This window comes from Danio aesculapii, chromosome 3 (genome assembly GCF_903798145.1).
Source record: "Danio aesculapii chromosome 3, fDanAes4.1, whole genome shotgun sequence".
Taxonomy (NCBI): domain Eukaryota; kingdom Metazoa; phylum Chordata; class Actinopteri; order Cypriniformes; family Danionidae; genus Danio; species Danio aesculapii.
In genome coordinates this window covers 14392212-14413348 of record NC_079437.1, presented here as the reverse complement: position 1 = coordinate 14413348, position 21137 = coordinate 14392212, and the positions used below count along the sequence as shown (strand labels likewise).

The following is a 21137-nucleotide window of genomic DNA, read 5'->3' as shown; positions in this document are numbered from 1 at the left end:
CCTATTTTACAACTCCCCCAAAGTTAAATAGCCAAGTTTTACCATTATTTATTCAATCAGATGATCTCCTGGTGTGGCGGGAGCAGTTTTAGCTTAGCTTAGCATAAATCACTGAATAGGATTAGACCATTAGCATCTAGTTTAACATTTTTTAAAAAGAGTTATAAGTCAATAATAATAATAATAATAGGTATAAAAGATCATTTTACTTATTAAAGCTTGACTTTTCTGTAGTTAGTTTACTAATGCTGCATTCACATCTGACGCAGACGAGGCATCAAGCATGAGTGATTTACACGTTAAGTCAATGCAAAGACGCAAATAGACAGTGTGATTTGAGTCAAAATCTAAACTTCAGTGGACATTTACGCCACCAATCAGGAGCTTGCTCTTGTAGGGGTGTGGTTATGACATAGTGACCTTTGTGGGTGTCCTGAGGGGAAATCCTCTTGCCGACACAAACTAGGCTTAGTTCAGTCTGATGCACATCTGAAAGCTTCCATCATCCAGGTACAATTTCTGGACAAGTTGATGAACTCACGGAGGTGGGTGCACCTCTGAAAGAATCTAGTGGACTCAAGACACGGCACCGAACTAATCTACGCTGTTTTTCAGCCAAAAAAACCCTTAGAGCACAGCTACTATGCTAATAAAATCCATCTTAGCCATTTAGCAACGAAGCTAGAGTGACCAGGCAGACAGAAGCCCCACCCATGATGCGAATCTACGTCTATTATGAAGTGAAATTCACGCACGAATTAAGCAAGTAAACTTAATTGTTTTACATGACTTATAGATGTTGCATACGCAGCACACATGATGTATTTGAGTGTCTCTCGAAAAGTGACGTTTCACCTGCGCCCTTACATGAGTATTGAGGGGGGGGGTGCGGATGAAGCGCGATTTACATGTGAAGTCAATGCAAAGATGCGGTTAGACATCCTGTGGCGCGAATTGGGCGTTTTGTGCATTTGACGTGCTTCAGACTGCAAAAGAAAGTGCGAAAAAAACAGAGCAATGGAACAGACAGAACAGCAAACAGCTTACAATGATAGAGACTGGTTCAAGGGTGATGGCCGCTGGATGTGACCAAAATTAAAGGACACTATTTGTGTTTTACATCTATGGCTGGTATTATGGTGTGTGTAAAATCGATAAATAATTTCGATTAACTCTTTCCCTGCAGTTAACGAGAGAAAACGATTTCCTGCCATTGACGAGTTTTACGGCAATCCGTGTTTTAGGTGTACTACAGTAGGAAAAGTCCCAGCGCATGTCCTGAGTGAGGTACATGATGTCAGATGCTCTGGGGAGTGAAATCTGAGAGAAACTAAGATTTTGGATAAAAATAGAGTTGTAGAACCTTCCTTTGGCTTAATCCCTACCGTTTTAGATCTGGTCGTGACAAGAGACCAAAATAAAGAAGCTTTATTTTTATGATGTGTCATTGTGTCAGATTGCACACTTAACAAAGAAGGCTACCTAATATGGTAAATAATATATTATTTATTTATTTTATTTTTTTTAATCGCAAAATTGGCTGTAAATTTCTGGGAATTACCACCGCAAAATCAGTCATTTCTATTGCAAAAAATAAATAAATAAATAAGGATATCACAAAAAAAATTGTGAAAAACTAGGGGGTCTGCATACTACACACAGTGCTGTCCAAACAGCTTACAAAAGTTGATTTTCATCACAGGTGCCCTTTAAAGTACCATAACTCCAAAAACATACATTAGTATATTTTTATGTGATATGTTTCTTAATTATAATTTCAAGTGATCTTTAAACTAACACAATCTATGTTTATGCTAACGTTAAATCCATGCAAATGTATGTATTATATATGTATATATATATATATATGTATATATGTATTAAGAAATAAAAATACCAACCAATCAGTGATCAGATACACACCTGAGAACTCCCCTAGGGGCGTGGCCGAGAGAAGCACACACGGGAAGGAAGCACAGAGAGGGGTCAAGGGTCAGTGAGTGAGACGGCCAATCAAAAGAAAGATCCACCTTCACACTGAGATAAACAAATCAACAGCTCTACCTTGATAACGAAAACAGAACAAATCAGAAAGCCGCCAACATAAACAACAAAAAAGTACTCAAATGAAACAACACGGGATAACTTCATCACACCAAAATGTGCTTAGGGGCAGGAGATACAGCCATGAAGAAGCAAGCATGGTATCCCAAGAGACCTTGCTTTGGGGATACGTCCAGCAGTGTGGGCTTCCTGACAAAAGGCATGCAGTTCAAAGTGCAATAAACAAGGCCCTTGACCACCATATGCTTAGCAATGGTACTTCAAATATAAATAAAAAATAACAACAATTAAAGTCTGTGTGAATTTAACATTTTTAGTGCATAATATTATTCTTTAGGTGAACAATTAATTCATGCAAGTTAATCTCCCAAAACAAAAATTGTGTGTGATCTTCCATCAAATGTTTTTTTTATTTTTTAATTTGGAGTGGGCGGTCTTTCTCTGATGATGTCAGTTTGATTGTTTTAGTCACAATATTCTTAACCACGCCCCTCTTATCGTTAGTTTGCTATAGAAGGAATGACGCACAAAAAGAAAGCCCCGCCCCCTACTTAATATTCCATTTGAGTTGCAAGTACATCAACCTACTGAAATAAAAGTCTCAGCAACTTCCGGTTCACACAGACTTTAAACTATTCAACATAAACGCAAGTTACATAAAAACAATAATAATAACCTGCATTTATGAAGAACTGTCAATCAACTGTTGATGTTCAAACATAACGAATGTTCAATATGAAGTCATAATAAGAACTAGGATTCTTACCGAGAAGTTCCGCTCCTGCGTCCACATCACCGATGATGTCAGACTTGGCATCTTTGATCTCATGATACAGAGAGTCTGTGTTGATGCCGAACGCTTCATTCACTATGCCCTGCGAAGGACTTCAAAGGGAACAAGAGCTTTAGTCATCCTTTCCATTCAGCGCAAAGCTTGTATGAGTTCTGCTGAATCTCTTAAAGTAAATAGTGATCCCTTTGATGGACCTACTGGTCTGATTGTGCATTGTGTACTGTTTTAATGACGTGAATGACGTACCTGTTTCCTCCGCCGAAGACTCGAGGGTCCAAGCACATATCTAGCTCTGGTGTGGAGTCTAATATTTCCTGAAACTCTGACCACTCATCACTACTGCCCATTCCTACAAAAAGAAAGAACATGCGATTAGGTCTGTCATAATATTATAATAACATTTAATATATATTGACTTATCGCACAACACATGGACATGACCTCAATCATTTTTGGTGACGTGATGTATATCGCCCATACATAAAAACCAATTCTAGCAACACTTTAGCTGACTGTGCAACATCTCCATCTCTATTGGAGGTGTTAGTGTCAGTATGGTTTAAAAAAACACTGTATAAATTACTATAGAATATTTTTATGAGGGTGTCTGACCACTAAAATACTGTAGACCTGGTAGCAGATAGACCTGGTTTCCCTCACATTCCATGCACATTTTGAGCATAAACCATCTAGATTGATTTATATGTCATTTTTATTGCTTATTTTCCACTTATTTATTATTCAGACCAATCAGTGATCAGTAGAGTGTATATGTCATGTTTTTGTAATGGTGGTACAGCTCACCTGGAACCCAAGGTGGTTCTAAAAAAGTAACAGCTATTTGGTATTGAACTCAGTGTAAAAGCCCACAAAAGTAAGTGACAGTGAAGAATATTGAACCGCTAAAGCAGTGGTAGGGAATCTGTGGCTCTTTGACCAAAAATATATGGCTCTCCAGCTGTCTTCCTTCAATATTATTTTACCGTTTAAAAAACTAGAACCATCACTAAAAATCAGTTTCCTTTCGAAAATACAATTACAATCTCCTTTTAAATTGTAATTTATACAGCACAATGAATAAGAATTCAGTTAACAATAAAAGAACGTTTCGACCAACGTGCGTTTGTGGCAACATGGATAAACTTGAATTGCGACACCAATAAAGGGCAAACAACTAACATTTCTATGGTAACTTATATTCAAATAACATTCATGAGTGGTGATGGCGAAAATAAAAATACCATAAATTGTTCTTCATTTATGGACTTGCTCAACATGTGATGCTTCACATTTTTTTATTTTTGAGTTGTACATGGACAAATTAAGGTTTTGTTTAAACCTGTATTATTTATAATAACATATTATAATACAAATAATAATATAGTATTAGTAGTAATACTATAATCATTTTTTGTAATTTATAGTAATACAGTAGCAAATGCATTTAAAAAAAAAAAATATATATATATATATATATATATATATATATATATATATATATATATATATATATATATATATATATATATATATATATATATATATATATATATATATATATATATATATATATATACATATACATATATATATATATACATATATATATATATATATATATATATATATATACACACACATCCAAATGGCTCGTTACAAAAATACATTTGCTAAAAAAATCAGAAATGGCTCTTTGCTGAAAAAAGGTTCCCGACCCCTGCGCTAAAGGGAATAAGTAATTTTGAAGTAGACTTTTCAAACTCAAAAAGCAAGATTACACAGCAAATGTTGTTTGAAAATGTAAAAAGTATAATAGGACCCCTTTAAAACCTGAGTTTCTTTCTTTTATTCAGTGTTTATGCTTTGACTCATTTCTTCTCATTCTCACCAATGCTGACGTTCCTGGTTTCCTGAGAGACCTGCACCTCCATGTTTCTACTGAGGCGCTTGCCAGTCCTGCGATCGCGTGCACGCCCGCGGGACGTGTCATACTCCCCCACTGACACCAGCCCGTCATTCAGGGGTGTAACAGTGGCCGAGGGAACCGACGAGGTGGGAGTGTTTGATTTGCTGCCTGTGCTGCTGGGCGTGGCTGCGACCGAGTCTGAATCTGAACCGTCCTCCTTAGAAGACAGAGAACAGCATCACACACACACATAGCAATGCACATGCAGAAATACAATTTAAACTTCAAATTTATCACCGGCTCTCTGGATTTGCCATCAGTAGGTTCGTACATTTAGTAAGTTTCATTTGCGTTTTATTTTAAAAACCAACGCAAGCTTGTCTTCAAATAATTAAACTCCCATTGAAATAAAGAAATCTATTACCTAGTTTGACAAAACTCGCACTTAGAAAATATAAAACTGATATAAATATCCAAAAGCTTGCAGTTGGCCACTATCAATCAACGATTTTTTTCTTCACGTCACCTTATACTTCAGTTTCTCATCAAATCTTGACCAATCAAACGCTCTTTAGTATCTGACATGCCACGCCCCCTTTAAGATGCTTCTCATCAGTGTTGGGCAATAACGCGCTACTAGTAATGTGCAATACTTGACAGTAACTAATACTGTAACGCATTACGTTTTAAATATAGTAACTCTGTTATCATTACAAAATGATGCGTTTGTCCATTACTTGGTAAATTAATTAATTTTGGCTGCAGTCTAGCCCACATGTGTACAGCAGTGAAGCATTGTGGGATTGCTGGATGCCAACCAATCACTGTAAAGAAGACGCGTCGTGTACGAGGCGCCAGACTGGAGAAAAGTCATGTGAAAGCAGTGAGACCACGAGAGAAGCCGAGTGTGCACACAAGCGAGACCAAGAGAATATTAACGCTACTATTATTAATAACTATTACTAATCCTATTTTTTTTGTTAGTTCAAATTAATAAGCACACATTTGTTATCTGTTTAACCAATTTGATTTGTTTTGCTCAGAAAAAAATGCTGTGATTAATTTGATTGTTTTACATATTTTTATAGCTGTTAAGAACAGCAGATTTTGCATTTGAATATACACGGCTTACTTTCCATAAGTTCCTGACATGCCACGTCTTATCTGTGGTTATTTTGAAAATTGCTCATTGATTTCATTTGAGCAGCTGTTCTGTTTTTAAAAAAAAATTTATGCGCGTTCATGCGCTCATTCTCGTTCTGATTTGTCTTTAAGCCAGGCTCACGCTACAGGAGTTTAAGAGCTCTATTTTAAGGATCTAGGCGCAGTCTAAAGCATTGCACAAAAGCATTAAGGGCATGTCCAAATCCAGGCTCTGCACCCTGGTCTAACAGGGTTGTGCATAACGTGCATTAAATCAATCAGAGTCTCCTCTGCCATTACCTTTAAGACTCAGTTGCGCCGCACCATGGTGCATTTGCTATTTACATGGCGGACTTTGTAAGTGGTAAAACTGAACGCTTCACTAGCAAGAAAACATTTAAACAGACCATCTGCAGCCCGAGGTCAAAGAACGAGCCTCCTCCATTCAGTATTCTTTTCTTTCTTTTTACTTTACTCCTTTACTTTCGTGGATAAGGAAACTGTGTTGTACGCACTCCACTGAAGACATCTATTAGCCTACATATTTAATTTTGTTTGTTAAGCACAAAGATTTGTTTCAGAACTATTTTTAAATTCAGTTCTAATTTCCAGCAAACGAACAAATGAACAATAATAATGAAGTGTGGTTTGGAGTTATATCCAAACACACGTCCTATTCCTATGCCCCATATGCCTCCAAAACCCGACAGGTGGACAAATCTAAAACAAATAAAAATATGCATATAATAAATTATTCTGCTAATGATGATTATAAAAAAATGCAAATTGTCATGATTAAACTGAAAAAAGCCTCCCGAGGTAAATGTATGCAGGCAGTGGTTTTTATATTTATGTAGAAAATAATATATTTTGTAACATTTTAATCCTTTATTTTTTTCATATATAAAGATATTTGTGTGTTGCTGTACATACTGAGTGTACGAATCTGCATAGGCGCATAACTAATGCACTCTGCGCTGGACTTTAGACCAGCTTTTACTTGGTCAACTGCGCGGTCTATTTCAGTAGACTGTGCCGCAATGTGGCGCAAAACGAGAAAATTTGAGTTGCACTGGTCTGAAAATAGCAACAAATCACACCAAACACGTCTTGCGCTTTATTGCTCCATGTGTATGATAGGGCCCAAAGTCAAGTTAATCCCTGATTTACCCTTCTTGACAATCTAAAAAAAACTATTTATGATGTTCAGCCTAGATTATGTAAAAATGGAATAAAAATTATGCAAAAATTGTATAAAAATTTAATTGGATGATTATGATTACTTTCAATATAGCCAATGGACATCAAAGCGCTACAAATCTGTTGGGAAGTGGAAATAAAGAAACGAAAACAACATGACTTCCTCTATGTCATGACTTCCTCTATCTAACTCTGATACGGAAAAAAACAGAAGCACTTTTAGAAACCTCTTTGGCTTTTTTCTTTTACATTCTTTTAAAGCTTCTTTTAACACATTTTAATCATTTTTATTCTTTGTCTCTTTTGTTTCTGTTTATGTAAAGCACTTTGAATTACCATTGTGTATAAAATGTGCTATATAAATAAACTTGCCTTGCCTCTAATCATACTAGCAAGCAAATGTAAATCAGCTCATTTGAGTGAGAAATGCTCCCTCTATTATGATGATAATATGATCTTGAAGTTTGTGCATGTTTGATATTCAAAGGAAGAAAATCTGAGAAGATTCTTCTAATGAGCATAATCTAACCAGATTTAATTGGTTAGGAATTATAAGCTCCTGCAGTATAAACCTGAAAGCTGAAATGGCAACATAAAAAACCACCAAACAGCACAGAAACTGCTTCATGCTCATGTGGCTTGAGTCATTTAGAAAGCAGGAAGTGAAGAATCACACTATATCTCTTCCTTCAAAGAACAGATGTTTAGTTATGTGTGCACAGCAGACAGATGCTTGATGTGAGACTCTGTAAATCAGACACATCTGTTCATTTTAGATAGTTAAATAAGACAGAACCGTCACAGGAGAGCGACGAAGATGAGCAAAAATCATGGACCCCCTAGAAGCCTGCTGGTGTCCACTGAATCCACCACCCATGAACATGATCGCGACACAAGCAGGCATAAGGGGGAGTGGCTGACAGAATGGTTATTAGCATGGCTCCTCCCCCTTGGGTGGAGTCATATCTGTCACACCTGGTAGCCAGGGGCGTAGACAGGCCTGCTGAGATCGCTGGAGTGCCAGATGTCTGACGAAACCATTCTAGCCCCCCCAGGACCCCCACGTACCATGCCATCTCCACCAGGATACAAACTCAGTGACGGGGGCCGCTCTGTTTTACTGCAAACACAATAAAATGGACAAAATGTAAAGCATTTCGTACTAAACCTGCATTAGAACATAAAATGAGTAAAACAAACCCGACATACAGAGTGAATACATACAAACAAAACCACTTAGGAGAAAGAGGTAGAGGTTTTTCAGTCTCTGACACTATAACTGCAAAAGGGTGGACAGAAAGGGGGTCATTTCTTTTACTTTAGAGAAATTAAAAGGCACAATATGTAATATTTTATCATTACAAGATCCAAAAAGCTCTAGAACAGTATTATACAGTATAAACGGCTGTCTTATGTACTCATGTTAGCCCCAAAGTTTCGAAGAATGTTCCAGGGAAATAAGTCATTTTAATTGTGTGATATAGCTGCGTGACTATGCTAATGATACATACAGCCTCTGTTTCTTGTTTGGTTTAATACAATGGTCTCGAACTCAATTCCTGGAGGGCCACAGCTCTGCACAGTTTAGCCTCAATCACCTCAGACTCACACCAGCTTAATGGCTGATTAACACGGGGCGTCAGCGTCAACGCTTCCTATTCACTTTGAATGGGTAACATCAAGCATTGTCGAACTGAATTGTGGTCTGTGCAGATATTTCTCAACTTTTTAAGCACCAATGGAAGCATTAGTCAATCAGGGGTGCGTTTCCCAAACAACGACATAACTCGCGGCTGAATTATCATCGTACGATGCATCGTTTGGCAAAAGAACGATGTAGTGAGGAGTGTTTCCCAAAACTGTAGTTCCTTTGTTGCAAATCTATAATTTGAACCATGTTAGTTATAACGTAAAACGTCCATAATGATGCTCTAAACGGGGCTGAGTAACAACTTCTTTAGAGAAAAAAAACCTTATTTTTTCGTTCAAATTTTATTGTTTTACATGCACACGCGTTTAAAAAAATATCCAATATTAGTTTTGGTAAAAACATGCACACGTTTTCCATATTAATTGAAATATATGCAAGCGACACATATGGGGCCAATGCATCCTTTACAGATATTACTGAGAACATTTCATATAAAACCACTTAGCTAACACCTATTCTAATCTCATATATAAACCATATAAATTGTTAATGGTTGTAGGCCTAATTTACAGTATAGGCTATTTAATAAGAAATGAAAAAAAAATCCTACTAATTATTATTATTATTTTTTTTTTGAGTTTTCAAAAGAAAATACATATATAACTTACTCTCTCATACAGAAAGAGACTTACAGATCTTGTATATGCTTTGTATTTTCTTCCCTTTAACAACAACTATAAACAGTAAATCACGGGGAGCTACAAATCCTTTACAAGTTTTCCTTTAAAGAAGAAAATATACTTATTTATACACATAATATTACATTTAAAAGTTACGGTGACACTTTACAATAAGGTTTCTTAGTTAATGCCTTTACTAACATGAACTAATCATGACCAACACTTGTACAGCATTTATTAATCATAATTCAACATTTACTAATGAATTATTAACATCCAAGTCCATGCTTGTTAACATTAATGCACCGTGAGTTAACATGAACTAACAACTGTATTTTCATTAGCTAACATTAACTAACATGAACAAATACTGTAGTAAATGTATTGTTCATTGCTTGTTCAAGTTAGTAAATGCATTAATTAACAGTAACTAATGAAGCTCATTTTAAAGTGTGACCAAAGTTACAATTCAAGAAAAAAATCAGGCATATTGGTGAAATATACTCAATCCATTTACTCCAAATTAGAAAAAAATATTCAGCCTGGGTTCTTAATGAGAAAGATTCTAATTTTCACAATTTTTTGTCATTACTTTTTACTAGCTGCAAGAAGAATAAAAAGTTTCTTGTCTTTATTAATCCATCCATCTACATTTATATCACCTAAGTATAAAGATTTACAAGTAAAGTCAATCTCTACTTCAAAAATGGCATCTAAATATATTTTAATCGCTTTCCAGTATGGGGTTAATTTCGGACAATCCCAAAAAACAAGATAGTGATTAGCTACTTTTCCCCCACACATTCTCCAGCAGCTAGTATCCTTTCCTCTATGTATTTTCTGTTATGGTGGGATAAAAAACCTTTGAACATTCTTCCAACAGAATTCTCTTTACATGGCTGAGCTGGTACATTTCTATTGAGTTGAACAAATATTCCCCCAATCTTCATCTGAGATACTCAGATTTCCTTCCATTTTCCATTTATCTCTAACATATTGTGTATTGTCCGGTACAGATTCACGAAATCCCTTATATAATTTTGAAATGATCTTATTACATGATTGGGCCTTGCCCACTGATAAAAACACTTTTATCATTCCTGTCTCTGCAACTTTTAATATTTCTGGTTTAACATTACAATTAAAATAATGTCTTACTTGAAGGCATCTATAAAAATCACTTTGATTAACCCCATATTTTTCCTTTAGAAATTCATAAGTTTGGATTGTACCCTTGTTAAAAAAAGTGTAGTAGTTGAAAATTCCTAACTTGATCCATATTCAAAATGTATCATCTATTTGATTGGGGATGAAATGAGTATCGTAGGCACTTCATCTGAATAATTCTACTTATTTTCATTATTATTATTATTATTAAGTAGAATATTGTTTTTTTATTTATTTATATTTTTTGAAAAGTCTACTTTTACAGCTTGACACATTGAAACCACTGCAGAAATGTTCTAACCAGCAGGCCCATGTCATATACAGTACAGATACTTAATAAATAACCTACTATAAATTAAAAGCATTAACGTATGCTATGTTTTTTGTTTTCACAAGATTTGGAGATGCAACGTAAATTCCGCATTTAAATAATAGGTCACCTACAGCTTTCGTCATGAGCCACAGCTGTGTTCAAAATGGCATAAATGTTTTCAAAGTGCACTGCAAAAGGGAATACAGTTGTCAATATGAAGATCGCTAAAACTGAACTATAAAAATATTATGAAAGCAAATTACACCTAAGAGAGATGACTTTACTGCTTTCTTTTTAAATCATTCCAAGTTTAAATGTTAGAATGTTCTAAATGAATAGGGCATAGGGGAGATAACTTAAAATTGGACACAACCAGGAACTACAGTATGCTTCTTGATACAGCTCTTAAGGTGTAGTTACAAGCGTACAAGTTTGCGACACAGTTTGTGAATGTTTGTTGGAACCACGGATTTGGGAAGATCAAATCAATGAACTATGTTTGTAACGACAACTTGCGACCTTAGTTAGCTACGATGGTTTTCAGAAACGCACCTCAGATCGCTTTATGCAAATACTACAGCTCAGACTGTAGGCATCTGCGGTCTAATTTTATTGGCTGACGCTGCTATGATAATTGCGTCAACCCCAACTGAGGGAAGCTGAAGTGTGAATCGAGCATAATAGTCTCTAGTAGTCTTGAACACCTTGATTAGTTAGATCAGCTGTGATTGATTAGGTTGGAACCTGGAGGAGAACTGTGCCGAGCTGCAGCCCTCCAGGAATCGAGTTTGAGACCTGTGCTTTAATAGAAAAGAGGGTTACACAAAAGATGCTTTAACATGTGTTTTATTAGGGCCGGTACACACCAAGCTGACTGCAAACAACTAGTGCCGACAAAACCCAAAGGTACTGTTGCCTCACGTCAGATTCCATCAAGACCAAAAAGCTGCCTGTGAACGCACCAAACGGACAGCAGTCAACTGAAACAACAGTGCGCATTCTGTGCCTGCACAAGAGGACGTGTCTATCCACACCCATAGGTGGCAGTAGTGTTATTTCATTCACAACAGAATAGCTGGAACTTCTGACGTGATTATGCAAAACGGAAATAAAGCAGCGTTCAGTAGCATTATAACAATAATTGTAAGTCACCACTAAGGAATTCCCTTGTGAAAATTTATCTGATGATCTAATAATCCATATCATTTGCAAATATTTGAGAAATTCACAGCCAGAATTTGCGATTCTTCTTGGCTTGAATTGTTTACTTGTTACATCACTTCACTACGTCACACTCGCACTCTGATTCATTGCTGATTCTAGAAGCTGAATTGGGCCGACAAGCTCCGACATTAACCAGACGAAAGGCGACCATTGGAACACACCAAACCTACTAGCTGGAGCAATGCTGAACAATGAAGCCCAACAGCTGACTGTTGGCTCTCGTTTTACTTCATTAGCTTTCCATCCTGAAAACGCAAGGCGCAACGCACTTCCTTTACTGTTGACATTTTATGTCACTAGGTAATGAATGAATCAGCTGTGTATTGTGCACGAGGGTTGCAGCTGATATTGTTATAATTGTAATATTTAATAATATTGTGATATTCAAGATTTGTGAAGTCATACAGCTCCGGATAACTCAAAACATCGACCACTAGGGTCGACCAATTTGGCATTGTACGATGTCTAATGTGAAACATCGCGATGGACGATAGCATCATCATCATAGGCAACGACGAATAATTATTTATGAATATTTAATTAATTCATGACGAATTAATTAATTAATTGTAGCCTACCGTTTCAACTACCTGACCCGCATGGTCTTTGTTTTACCCATAAACAAATCATAAATAAAGATAAGTTACACAAAAATCACCATCTCTCAATCACTTTTTCAGCGGGACTCTGGCATGAATAAGCAGAGTGATCTGTGTCGTTATAATGGCGTCAACAATCTTGGTTGGTAAAAAACGTGCACAACCAAAAGGAACCAACCAACGGTACCTGAGGTCTGAGTACAAGCGAAAGCGAAAGATTGAAGCAGTGTACTGATGCTGTGACACATTACCTGATAGATTCAAAAGACAGAAGAGTCATTAGATAGAGACTAGATTAATTAAATATCACGTTTAACAACTATAGTGAGATGCCATCCAGCGGTGCATCCTTGATGACCTGTCCGACGTGCACTGCTCTCTGGAGCTCAGACAAGCGCATGACAGCATGCGTGGCTGTGTGTGTGTGTGTGTGTGGGTGTGTGTGTGTGTGTGTGTGTGTGTGTGTGTGTGGTTTTCAGTGTGGATGTGGATCATTTTCCTTCTAAAATGCTATTTTAAAACTAGGACCTATTAGTGTAAACGGGGCTTAAGTGTGTATTTTTCACGAGCGGGTTTGCGATGGGGGCAGAGGATTGGCGATGCCGGCTCAGAATAGTGTTGTCTATCGGCCATCGGCGATGGATGATGGCATCGTCTATCGGCCCAACCCTAGCGACCACTAGTCTCTCCTGCATCTTCAAAAGTCTCGGTAGTCATATTGACAAAACAAACACTGCTGTCACCTCAACCGAAACCCCACCTTTGCTTTCATTTGATTGGAGAATGAAAACACGACTGACGTATCGGGATTTTTCCTCTCCCAGTTGACTTTTTTCAACTGTGGGCACACAATGACAAAAAGCTCACGGCCATTAGTAAATCATTCCAAAATGGCGCCTCTCAATGCAAAAAAGCTTGTTAAGTGTGATCAGCCTCAGTATCCTCCTACCATGACAATATTTGCTGAAGTTTTGAACTTCTGCAGGAGTCCCGTAGGATACAATGAAGACCACTGCCATGACTCCACACTCATTTACTGTGTCAGCAAAAAACACCTTTGTTTGTTGTGAATACACGCCCTCTAGTGTCAAAAATTACATACTGTGCCTTTTAATAGGAGAGAATGAGACTACTGGGATACACAGGGAGTTGGGAAACTGTCAGAGATTTTGGGGCTTTTTTACCTTTTCCTCCAGTTGTGTCGTTGACTGCAGAGACACACACACCGGCACACGTACAGAATAAAGAAAGAAAGAGACAAAAAGAATGTGAACACACACACAACCACGGTCACACTATACTTACACAGGACGTAACGTCACATTAAAGTATGAAAAAAGTAAATAAATCAATGGATTCAACACATTGAAGCTGAAAACATGACGTAATCAAAAACAGCTTGACTACCATGATGGATGATTATGTAACTCACAATTTCAGAAAGCACACACCGGTTTCCAGTTTAATACATTTGAACAGAAATCAGTGAAGCTGACATCTTACTGTGGCTGAAAAATGTCAAGGTTTAACACCTAAAAATATTTTAAAACTCTATAGGTTTTAAATAAATAAATAAATAAATAAATAAATAATAATAATAATAATCTTGCAAGGACTCAATATTGAAAGCGATGTTTACTATATATGAACCATAATCATGTTGCAATGCTTGCTTCAACCTTTAATACCTCTTCCACAATATTAAACCTTAAATACCTCTTTTGCACAATATCCTACACAACATTGTTCAGTCTCATGTAAAAGTACTTGTGTAGTCTGTCTTATGTGTATAGTTGAAGTATTTTATTTTATAGTATATGTTAGTAACGCATAGGTTTTTTAAAATAGCTCTGATAACAGTGTTTTGTTTGTATTTATGAATAATCTATGTCGCACCGCTGTACTGCGAGACACGATATTTCACTTCTCTGTATGTACATACATGTAGCGGAATGACAATAAAGCTCGACTTGACTTAATAATAATAACAACAACATCTCTCACAACTCTTTACCAAAATTGCTTAACTGGTTGTAATCGACTGAGTCTGTTTAAATTGAAATAGAAACGTGTGAAATTTGTGTGATAATCCAGAATGACTAAAAGCCAGCCACAACATTAGCTCTGACTAAGCAAGACATGACAGTCTGTCACTGAGCATCATCACCCAGTGCTTAGCAACGCTGTCTCCAAGACAACTGTTCTCATAATGGGCCATTTTGTACCAACAAAAATCTAAAGCAACCGACACATACATCAAACCGACAACTCACAGTTATAACTCATACGAGTTACAACCTTGTAGATCAACATTGTACAGACCTAACTGGTATTTTTTTAACTAAGTCAAAAGTGTACATTTTTTTGAAGTTTATACATTATGAAATCTGTATAAATAAGTTTCCATTGATGTCGGCGCCAGTGGTGTAGTGGTTAATGCGTCGACACATGCACTCCAGTGCTCACGGCGAGTTCGATTTCGCCTTGCGGTCCTATGCTGATCCTTCCCCTCTCTCTGCTCCCCATGCTTTCCTGTCAATACTCTCTACTGTCCTATAAACACGGTGGCTCAGTGGTTAGCACTGTTGCCTCACAGCAAGAAGGTCGCTGGTTCGAGTCCTGGCTGGGTCAGTTGGCATTTCTGTGTGGAGTTTGCATGTTCTCCCCATGTTGGCGTGGGTTTCCTCCGGCTGCTCCGGTTTCCCCCACAGTCCAAAGACATGTGGTATAGGTGAATTAGGTAAACTAAATTGGCCGAAGTGTATGAGTGTGTATGGATGTTTTCCAGTACTGGGTTGCAGCTGGAAGGGCATCCGCTGCGTAAAAAGTGCTGAAAAAGTTGCTATGGCGACCCCTAATGAATAAAGGGACTAAGCTGAAGGAAAATGAATGAATGATGTATTGTTTGTAGGGATAGGATAATATTTGTTGAGGGTTAAAAAATCTAAATATTGAGAAAATGACCTTTAAATTTGTCCAAATTAAGTTCTTAGAAATTATTATTAATAACCAAAAAGTTAGTTGTCATATTTATGGCACCAAATACTCAAAAAAATATGCAATATGCGATACTGTTGTTGAGTATTGCAATAAAGATATTTCTTGATATAACAATTCCCTATTTTTATTAGCTAAATTCATAAACCATTTATTTATTTAATGATGTTAAAAGATGCAGGAATTAAACATAACTTTTTTTAGATGTAATGAATTTTAATTCAAACTAAGAAAAAACTGTGACATGGTGCAAACATTTAGTCTTTAAAAACACTATGAATGAGTGAAAACCTCAGCAGATATTCTGACTCTAATTGGCTGTTGTCATTTTCCTCTTTTGTTTTGACTCAATATTAGTATTTATTCACTATTACTGTTATATTTCACTTAATATCCTAATGATTTTTGGCATATAAGATCGTTTTAACTCCTACAAATACACCCATGCAAATATGGTCCATTTCAATGTGGTCATGTCATTGGCCAATGAACATTTCCTGCTTGTTACCAAACTATTTCATAACTGTAACAAGAGGCAATTTAATCATAACTTAATGTTAACACAGCTATCTTAACATTATTTATCAATATGTGGACCTTTTAGATTCTTGGAAGCTATATAAATTCAAAATGTAATACAGGAAATACATTAGGACCAATGTTATCGTTTACTTCCATCAAAACGGTCCATACCCAGGATTTCGAGCTCCAAGGTCACAAATGCACATTTCAAACTCTTCATTAGGCAAAGGACTGGAATGGCTACATCAAACTAATTATAAGAGTTACTCACGACCGTCCGCAGCCTGTGGATTCAGACTGGTTGCTGCCTGACTGCTGCAACTTTGAGCGCTCGATGTGTTCCACATATGTCTGAATCATCTGGAGGAAAACAAAATCTAAATATTAGTGTTGTGGACATTTTTGAGATTGAGAGTTTTGTATTTTTAACTTCTGAGTTTCTGCTAATAGTGTCCCTACACCTTAAAAACCAGTTAATGTATATTTATTTTTATTTTTTCTTGTCAAAAAAAAATTAGATCATACACACACACACACAAAGCAATTTCAGCAGACAAAAGAACACATTCACAACTTTGTTCACAGTAAAAGAAAAATGAACTCTCCTTAAATTTCTATTTCCTGTTTTTCCACATCTGCAGAAAGAAACCCTTTGTTAGGTTCAGACTCTGTGTGTTGTGTTTTACCAAAGTCCCTTTAAGGCAAGTCATTTCACTCAGCAGGCATCTTTGAAACCCAGCTCGGGCGTTCTGTTTGAATGGGGAAACATCAAATCCTTCTCTGGAGAATTGTCCATCTGAATCGACTGATGATTGGCTTTGGTACTAGAAGGCGGGGCTTCATTCGCCATATTGACTGTTACACTTTTCCCCATTCAAAACTATCTGAGTGACACGTCTCGTGTATTCTAGGGTCTTTGGTTTCACTGACCTCTGTGTGGCGCTGGTGAAGGGCATTATACTCTTTCTTCATGTCTGATTCTCGCTCTTCCAGGCGAGAGACTATAAAACAGGAATAGTCACACATGGATGGTGTAAGATCCCAAGACCTGTTTGTGTCTACGTATGTGTGTGATGGCACGAATTTGACACTCACTCTGGTCAGCGTAGTTCTTGGACTTCAGCTCCAGTTGCTTTGCTTGCAGCTCCAAAGTCTCCACCGTGGTTTGCAGATCCTTCTTGTCCGCCTCCAAGGCATCTTCAAACTCGATGAACTTCTGTTAAAACACATTCAGACACACACACACACATCAGGTCAGATCCTTCATCTAGCAAGAGATGGGTGGATGATCTTACAAGGAAGGGAGGGAGAGTTGGATGGATGAACAGACAGACAGACAGATAGACAAAGAGACAGAAAGAACATACAGATAGATAGAATGATAGATAGATACAGGCAGGAAGATAGACAGATAGACAAACACAGTGGGACAAAGAAAGAAAGAAAGAATGGGATGGATGGAGAGAGAAAGAAAAACATTTACAGATAGACAGAGATAGGACAGACAGACAGGCAGACAGACAGAAGGAAAGAGAAATGGAGGGATGGAGAGAAAGAAATAAAGAAAGAAAGAAAGAAATCAAGAAAGACAAAATGAAGAGAAATTCATGAATGGAGAAAAAATACAGAGAAAGAGAAATAGATAGAAAAACAGACAGACAAACAAAGACACAGACAGACAGAAAGAACAAAAAGAGATGGATGGATGGACAAAAAAAGACATACACAAAGAGATAGACAGACAGACAGAATAAAAAAGACATTGACGGAAAGAAAAGAAAGAAAGAAAGAAAGAAAGAAAGAAAGAAAGAAAGAAAGAGACATGTTAACAGATAGACAGAGACAGTGAGACAGATAGACAGACAGAGGGATGGATGGAATGAGAAAGAAAGACATTTACAGATAGACAGATACAGATAGGACAGACAGGCAGGAAGGCAGGCAGACAGATAGAATTTTATTTAGAGATAGATAGACAGACAGATAGAATTTTATTTAGAGATAGACAGACAGATAGAATTTTATTTAGAGATAGACAGACAGACAGACAGACAGACAGACAGACAGACAGAATTTTATTTAGAGATAGACAGACAGACAGACAGAGACATGAAGGGATGGATGGAGAGAAAGAAAGACACATTTACAGAAAGAAATGAAGGAAGAAAGGAAGGAAGGAAGAAAGAAAAGAAAGAAAGACAGAAAAAGAAAGAAAAAGAAAGAGAAAAAGAAAGAAAGAAGACACATTTACAGATAGACTGAGAGATCCGGTGAGAGACAAAGAAAGAATAAAAAATATAGATGGATGAGACAGGAAAAAAGAAAGAAAGAAAGAAAGAAAGAAAGAAAGAAAGAAAGAAAGAAAGAAAAAGATACACAGAGACAAAGATATAGACTGAGGTAGATAGAATAACAGACAGACAAACAGAAAGAAAAAAGATGGATGGATGGATAAAAAAGACATACAGAGATAGATAGAAAGAAAGACAGACAGCCAGAACAAAAAGAGATGGATGATGGATGGAGACAAAAAGAAAGAAAGAATAAAAGAAAGAAAGAAAGAAAGAAAGAAGAAAGAAAGAAAGAAAGAAAGAAAGAAAGAAAGAAAGAAAGAAAGAAAGAAAGAAAGAAAGAAAGAAAGAAAGAAAGAAAGAAAGAAAGAAGAAAGAAAGAAAGAAAGAAAGAACAGACAAATAGATAGATGGACATATCAGGACATACACAGTCAGGTAATGACATGCGTATGGCAGTTATTACACGGAAAAGATGACTTATGAGGACACAGCCAATGTCCCCATTCTGAATGAACCATACAGAATGAGTTTTCAGAAAGTAAACTGTTGGAATGTCCCCACAACTCACAAAAATGTGTGTGTGTGTGTGGCTGAATCTCCATATCCATAACCAGATTATGAAGCAGAACATCACAAGGTCAAAGAAGCATTTGGAGAAGGGATTGTTCTTCGAATACAATACAGTCACATTTACACACACACATTCACCCGGGAACATCACACACTCACAAGTGCAGTGTGTGGTGACTTTGAGCTGCAAGGATTTAAAAGTGGAACATAATAGGCTCTTTCTGCAGTGCAGCCCAGCCACAAACATCCTCCTGGAATTCAGTAATCCCAGAACTGCAAAGAGGGGAAAAAACCAAACACTCTCTCTAACACTATAAACCCAAATCAGCCTTCAATGAAAACATCACACTAGGTCAATCATGTCCTTCTAACGACAGCGTTGACTTATACAGCCTATCTAGAGTTCAACACATACCCCAAATCACCAACATGTCTACAATGGACATTCGTTATTGGGATGTTACATATTGATTTTCATAAAATGTAATCCCACAATGCTAATTCTTGCCAAGACTTGGCATATAACAAGACCCATCCTTTATTAATAACATTGCATTTTAGCAAGAACCGTCATTAAAGGGGAAACATGTTTTTTTTCTGCATCACAATACCAACAAACAGAATTCACAGAGTGTTACCAAACAGGTTTATATATCTCTTACAACAAACCAGGGCTGCACAATATATAAAAACATTATGTATAAGCATATATCTATTTATTTATTTATTTATTTATACAACAGTTCTATGTGGTTCTCGAATCTGATTGGCTGACAGCCAAATGATATTCCTATTATAACAGCACTCATACAGCCTCTTCACCCTTCTGTATTACTCCACCAACATAGAGCGACAGCAGATCAATAAACTCACTACAGTTTGACAAATATTGCAGCTGTTGGACAACAAAATGTACTTTTTAGGCTTTTTTTTTAGTCGAGAATATAGTTGTTTAGATTGCAACTACGCAGTTTATTTTTAAGAAAAGTGCCTATTTTAAATATTCATTATTTCGATAATGGATTTGAGTCACTTTGATTCAGCGTGTTCGCAGCCGTCAGCCTGTCATGCTGAGCAGGGCAAAGACAGTTGACGTTCTGCCACAAGATAGCGATAGAGACCACACAATAAGTGCTTAGGGAAGAAAAGCTTAGCATAAATTTCAAACCACAGGTGATCAAATCATTATAAAAGAGGTAAGTGATATTCTAAGTCGATCTCTCTCTTTTGTATTTTGTAGTGCTGTATTTATACCACAGTAATCTGCTGGTGTTTGCGCTGCTGCCTCTGATTGCAACAGAGAAATACTGGGAAATCTCTGTAGACTGATGGCACTTCATGCCGTTCAGCCTTATAAATTTTGTCATCACTCTAGACATTGCGCTAGAGCAGAGATGCCCAAACTAGGGCCAGAGGGCAAAAGTTGGCTCATGGTAACCTTTGATTTGGAAAGAGAAAAGAGTGATGGGGAGGGTTGGGGGGTGAATGCCGTTAACTGAGATTGTCAATTCTAATATAGCATAACATTTTTTTGATTGTTTAATTGCTGAGCTACAAAAAGTAAGCTAAAATTAAATGTTTCAATTAAAGGTTGCACATAAATCTGATTTTCAAAAATGTCAATACTGGCCATCTACGGACCGAGAACAATGCAGAAAACATCAGATCAAGCCAAAAACAGGTGCAGCTTGACTCGTTTATTCGGCAGTAAACTCCATTCTGTTTTAAATGGGATTGTTTTTGTCTTTACTGTTCAAATTCATGATAAATTTTACAAATATATACTGCATTAGCTAATATGAAACAATATTTTCTAGTTATTTTCTAAAAGTTATTAATTGCCCATGGCAATTTTAATGTAATAGCTACATTTGTTTACAGTATATTTACCTTCGGCCCTCAGCGCTCAATCAAGTTTGGTTTTTGGCCGTTCATAATAACAAGTTTGGGCACCCCTGCGCTAGAGAATCATTCAAACACTAGCTCTAAAGTGACGTGTGTGAAGTAGCAATGG

General features: G+C 36.8%; 1 pseudogene; it reads right to left on the bottom strand.

The window, feature by feature from the left end:
• LOC130217403 (C-Jun-amino-terminal kinase-interacting protein 3-like) overlaps positions 1-21137 on the bottom strand; it is a 65058-nt pseudogene that overhangs the window by 33549 nt on the left and 10372 nt on the right.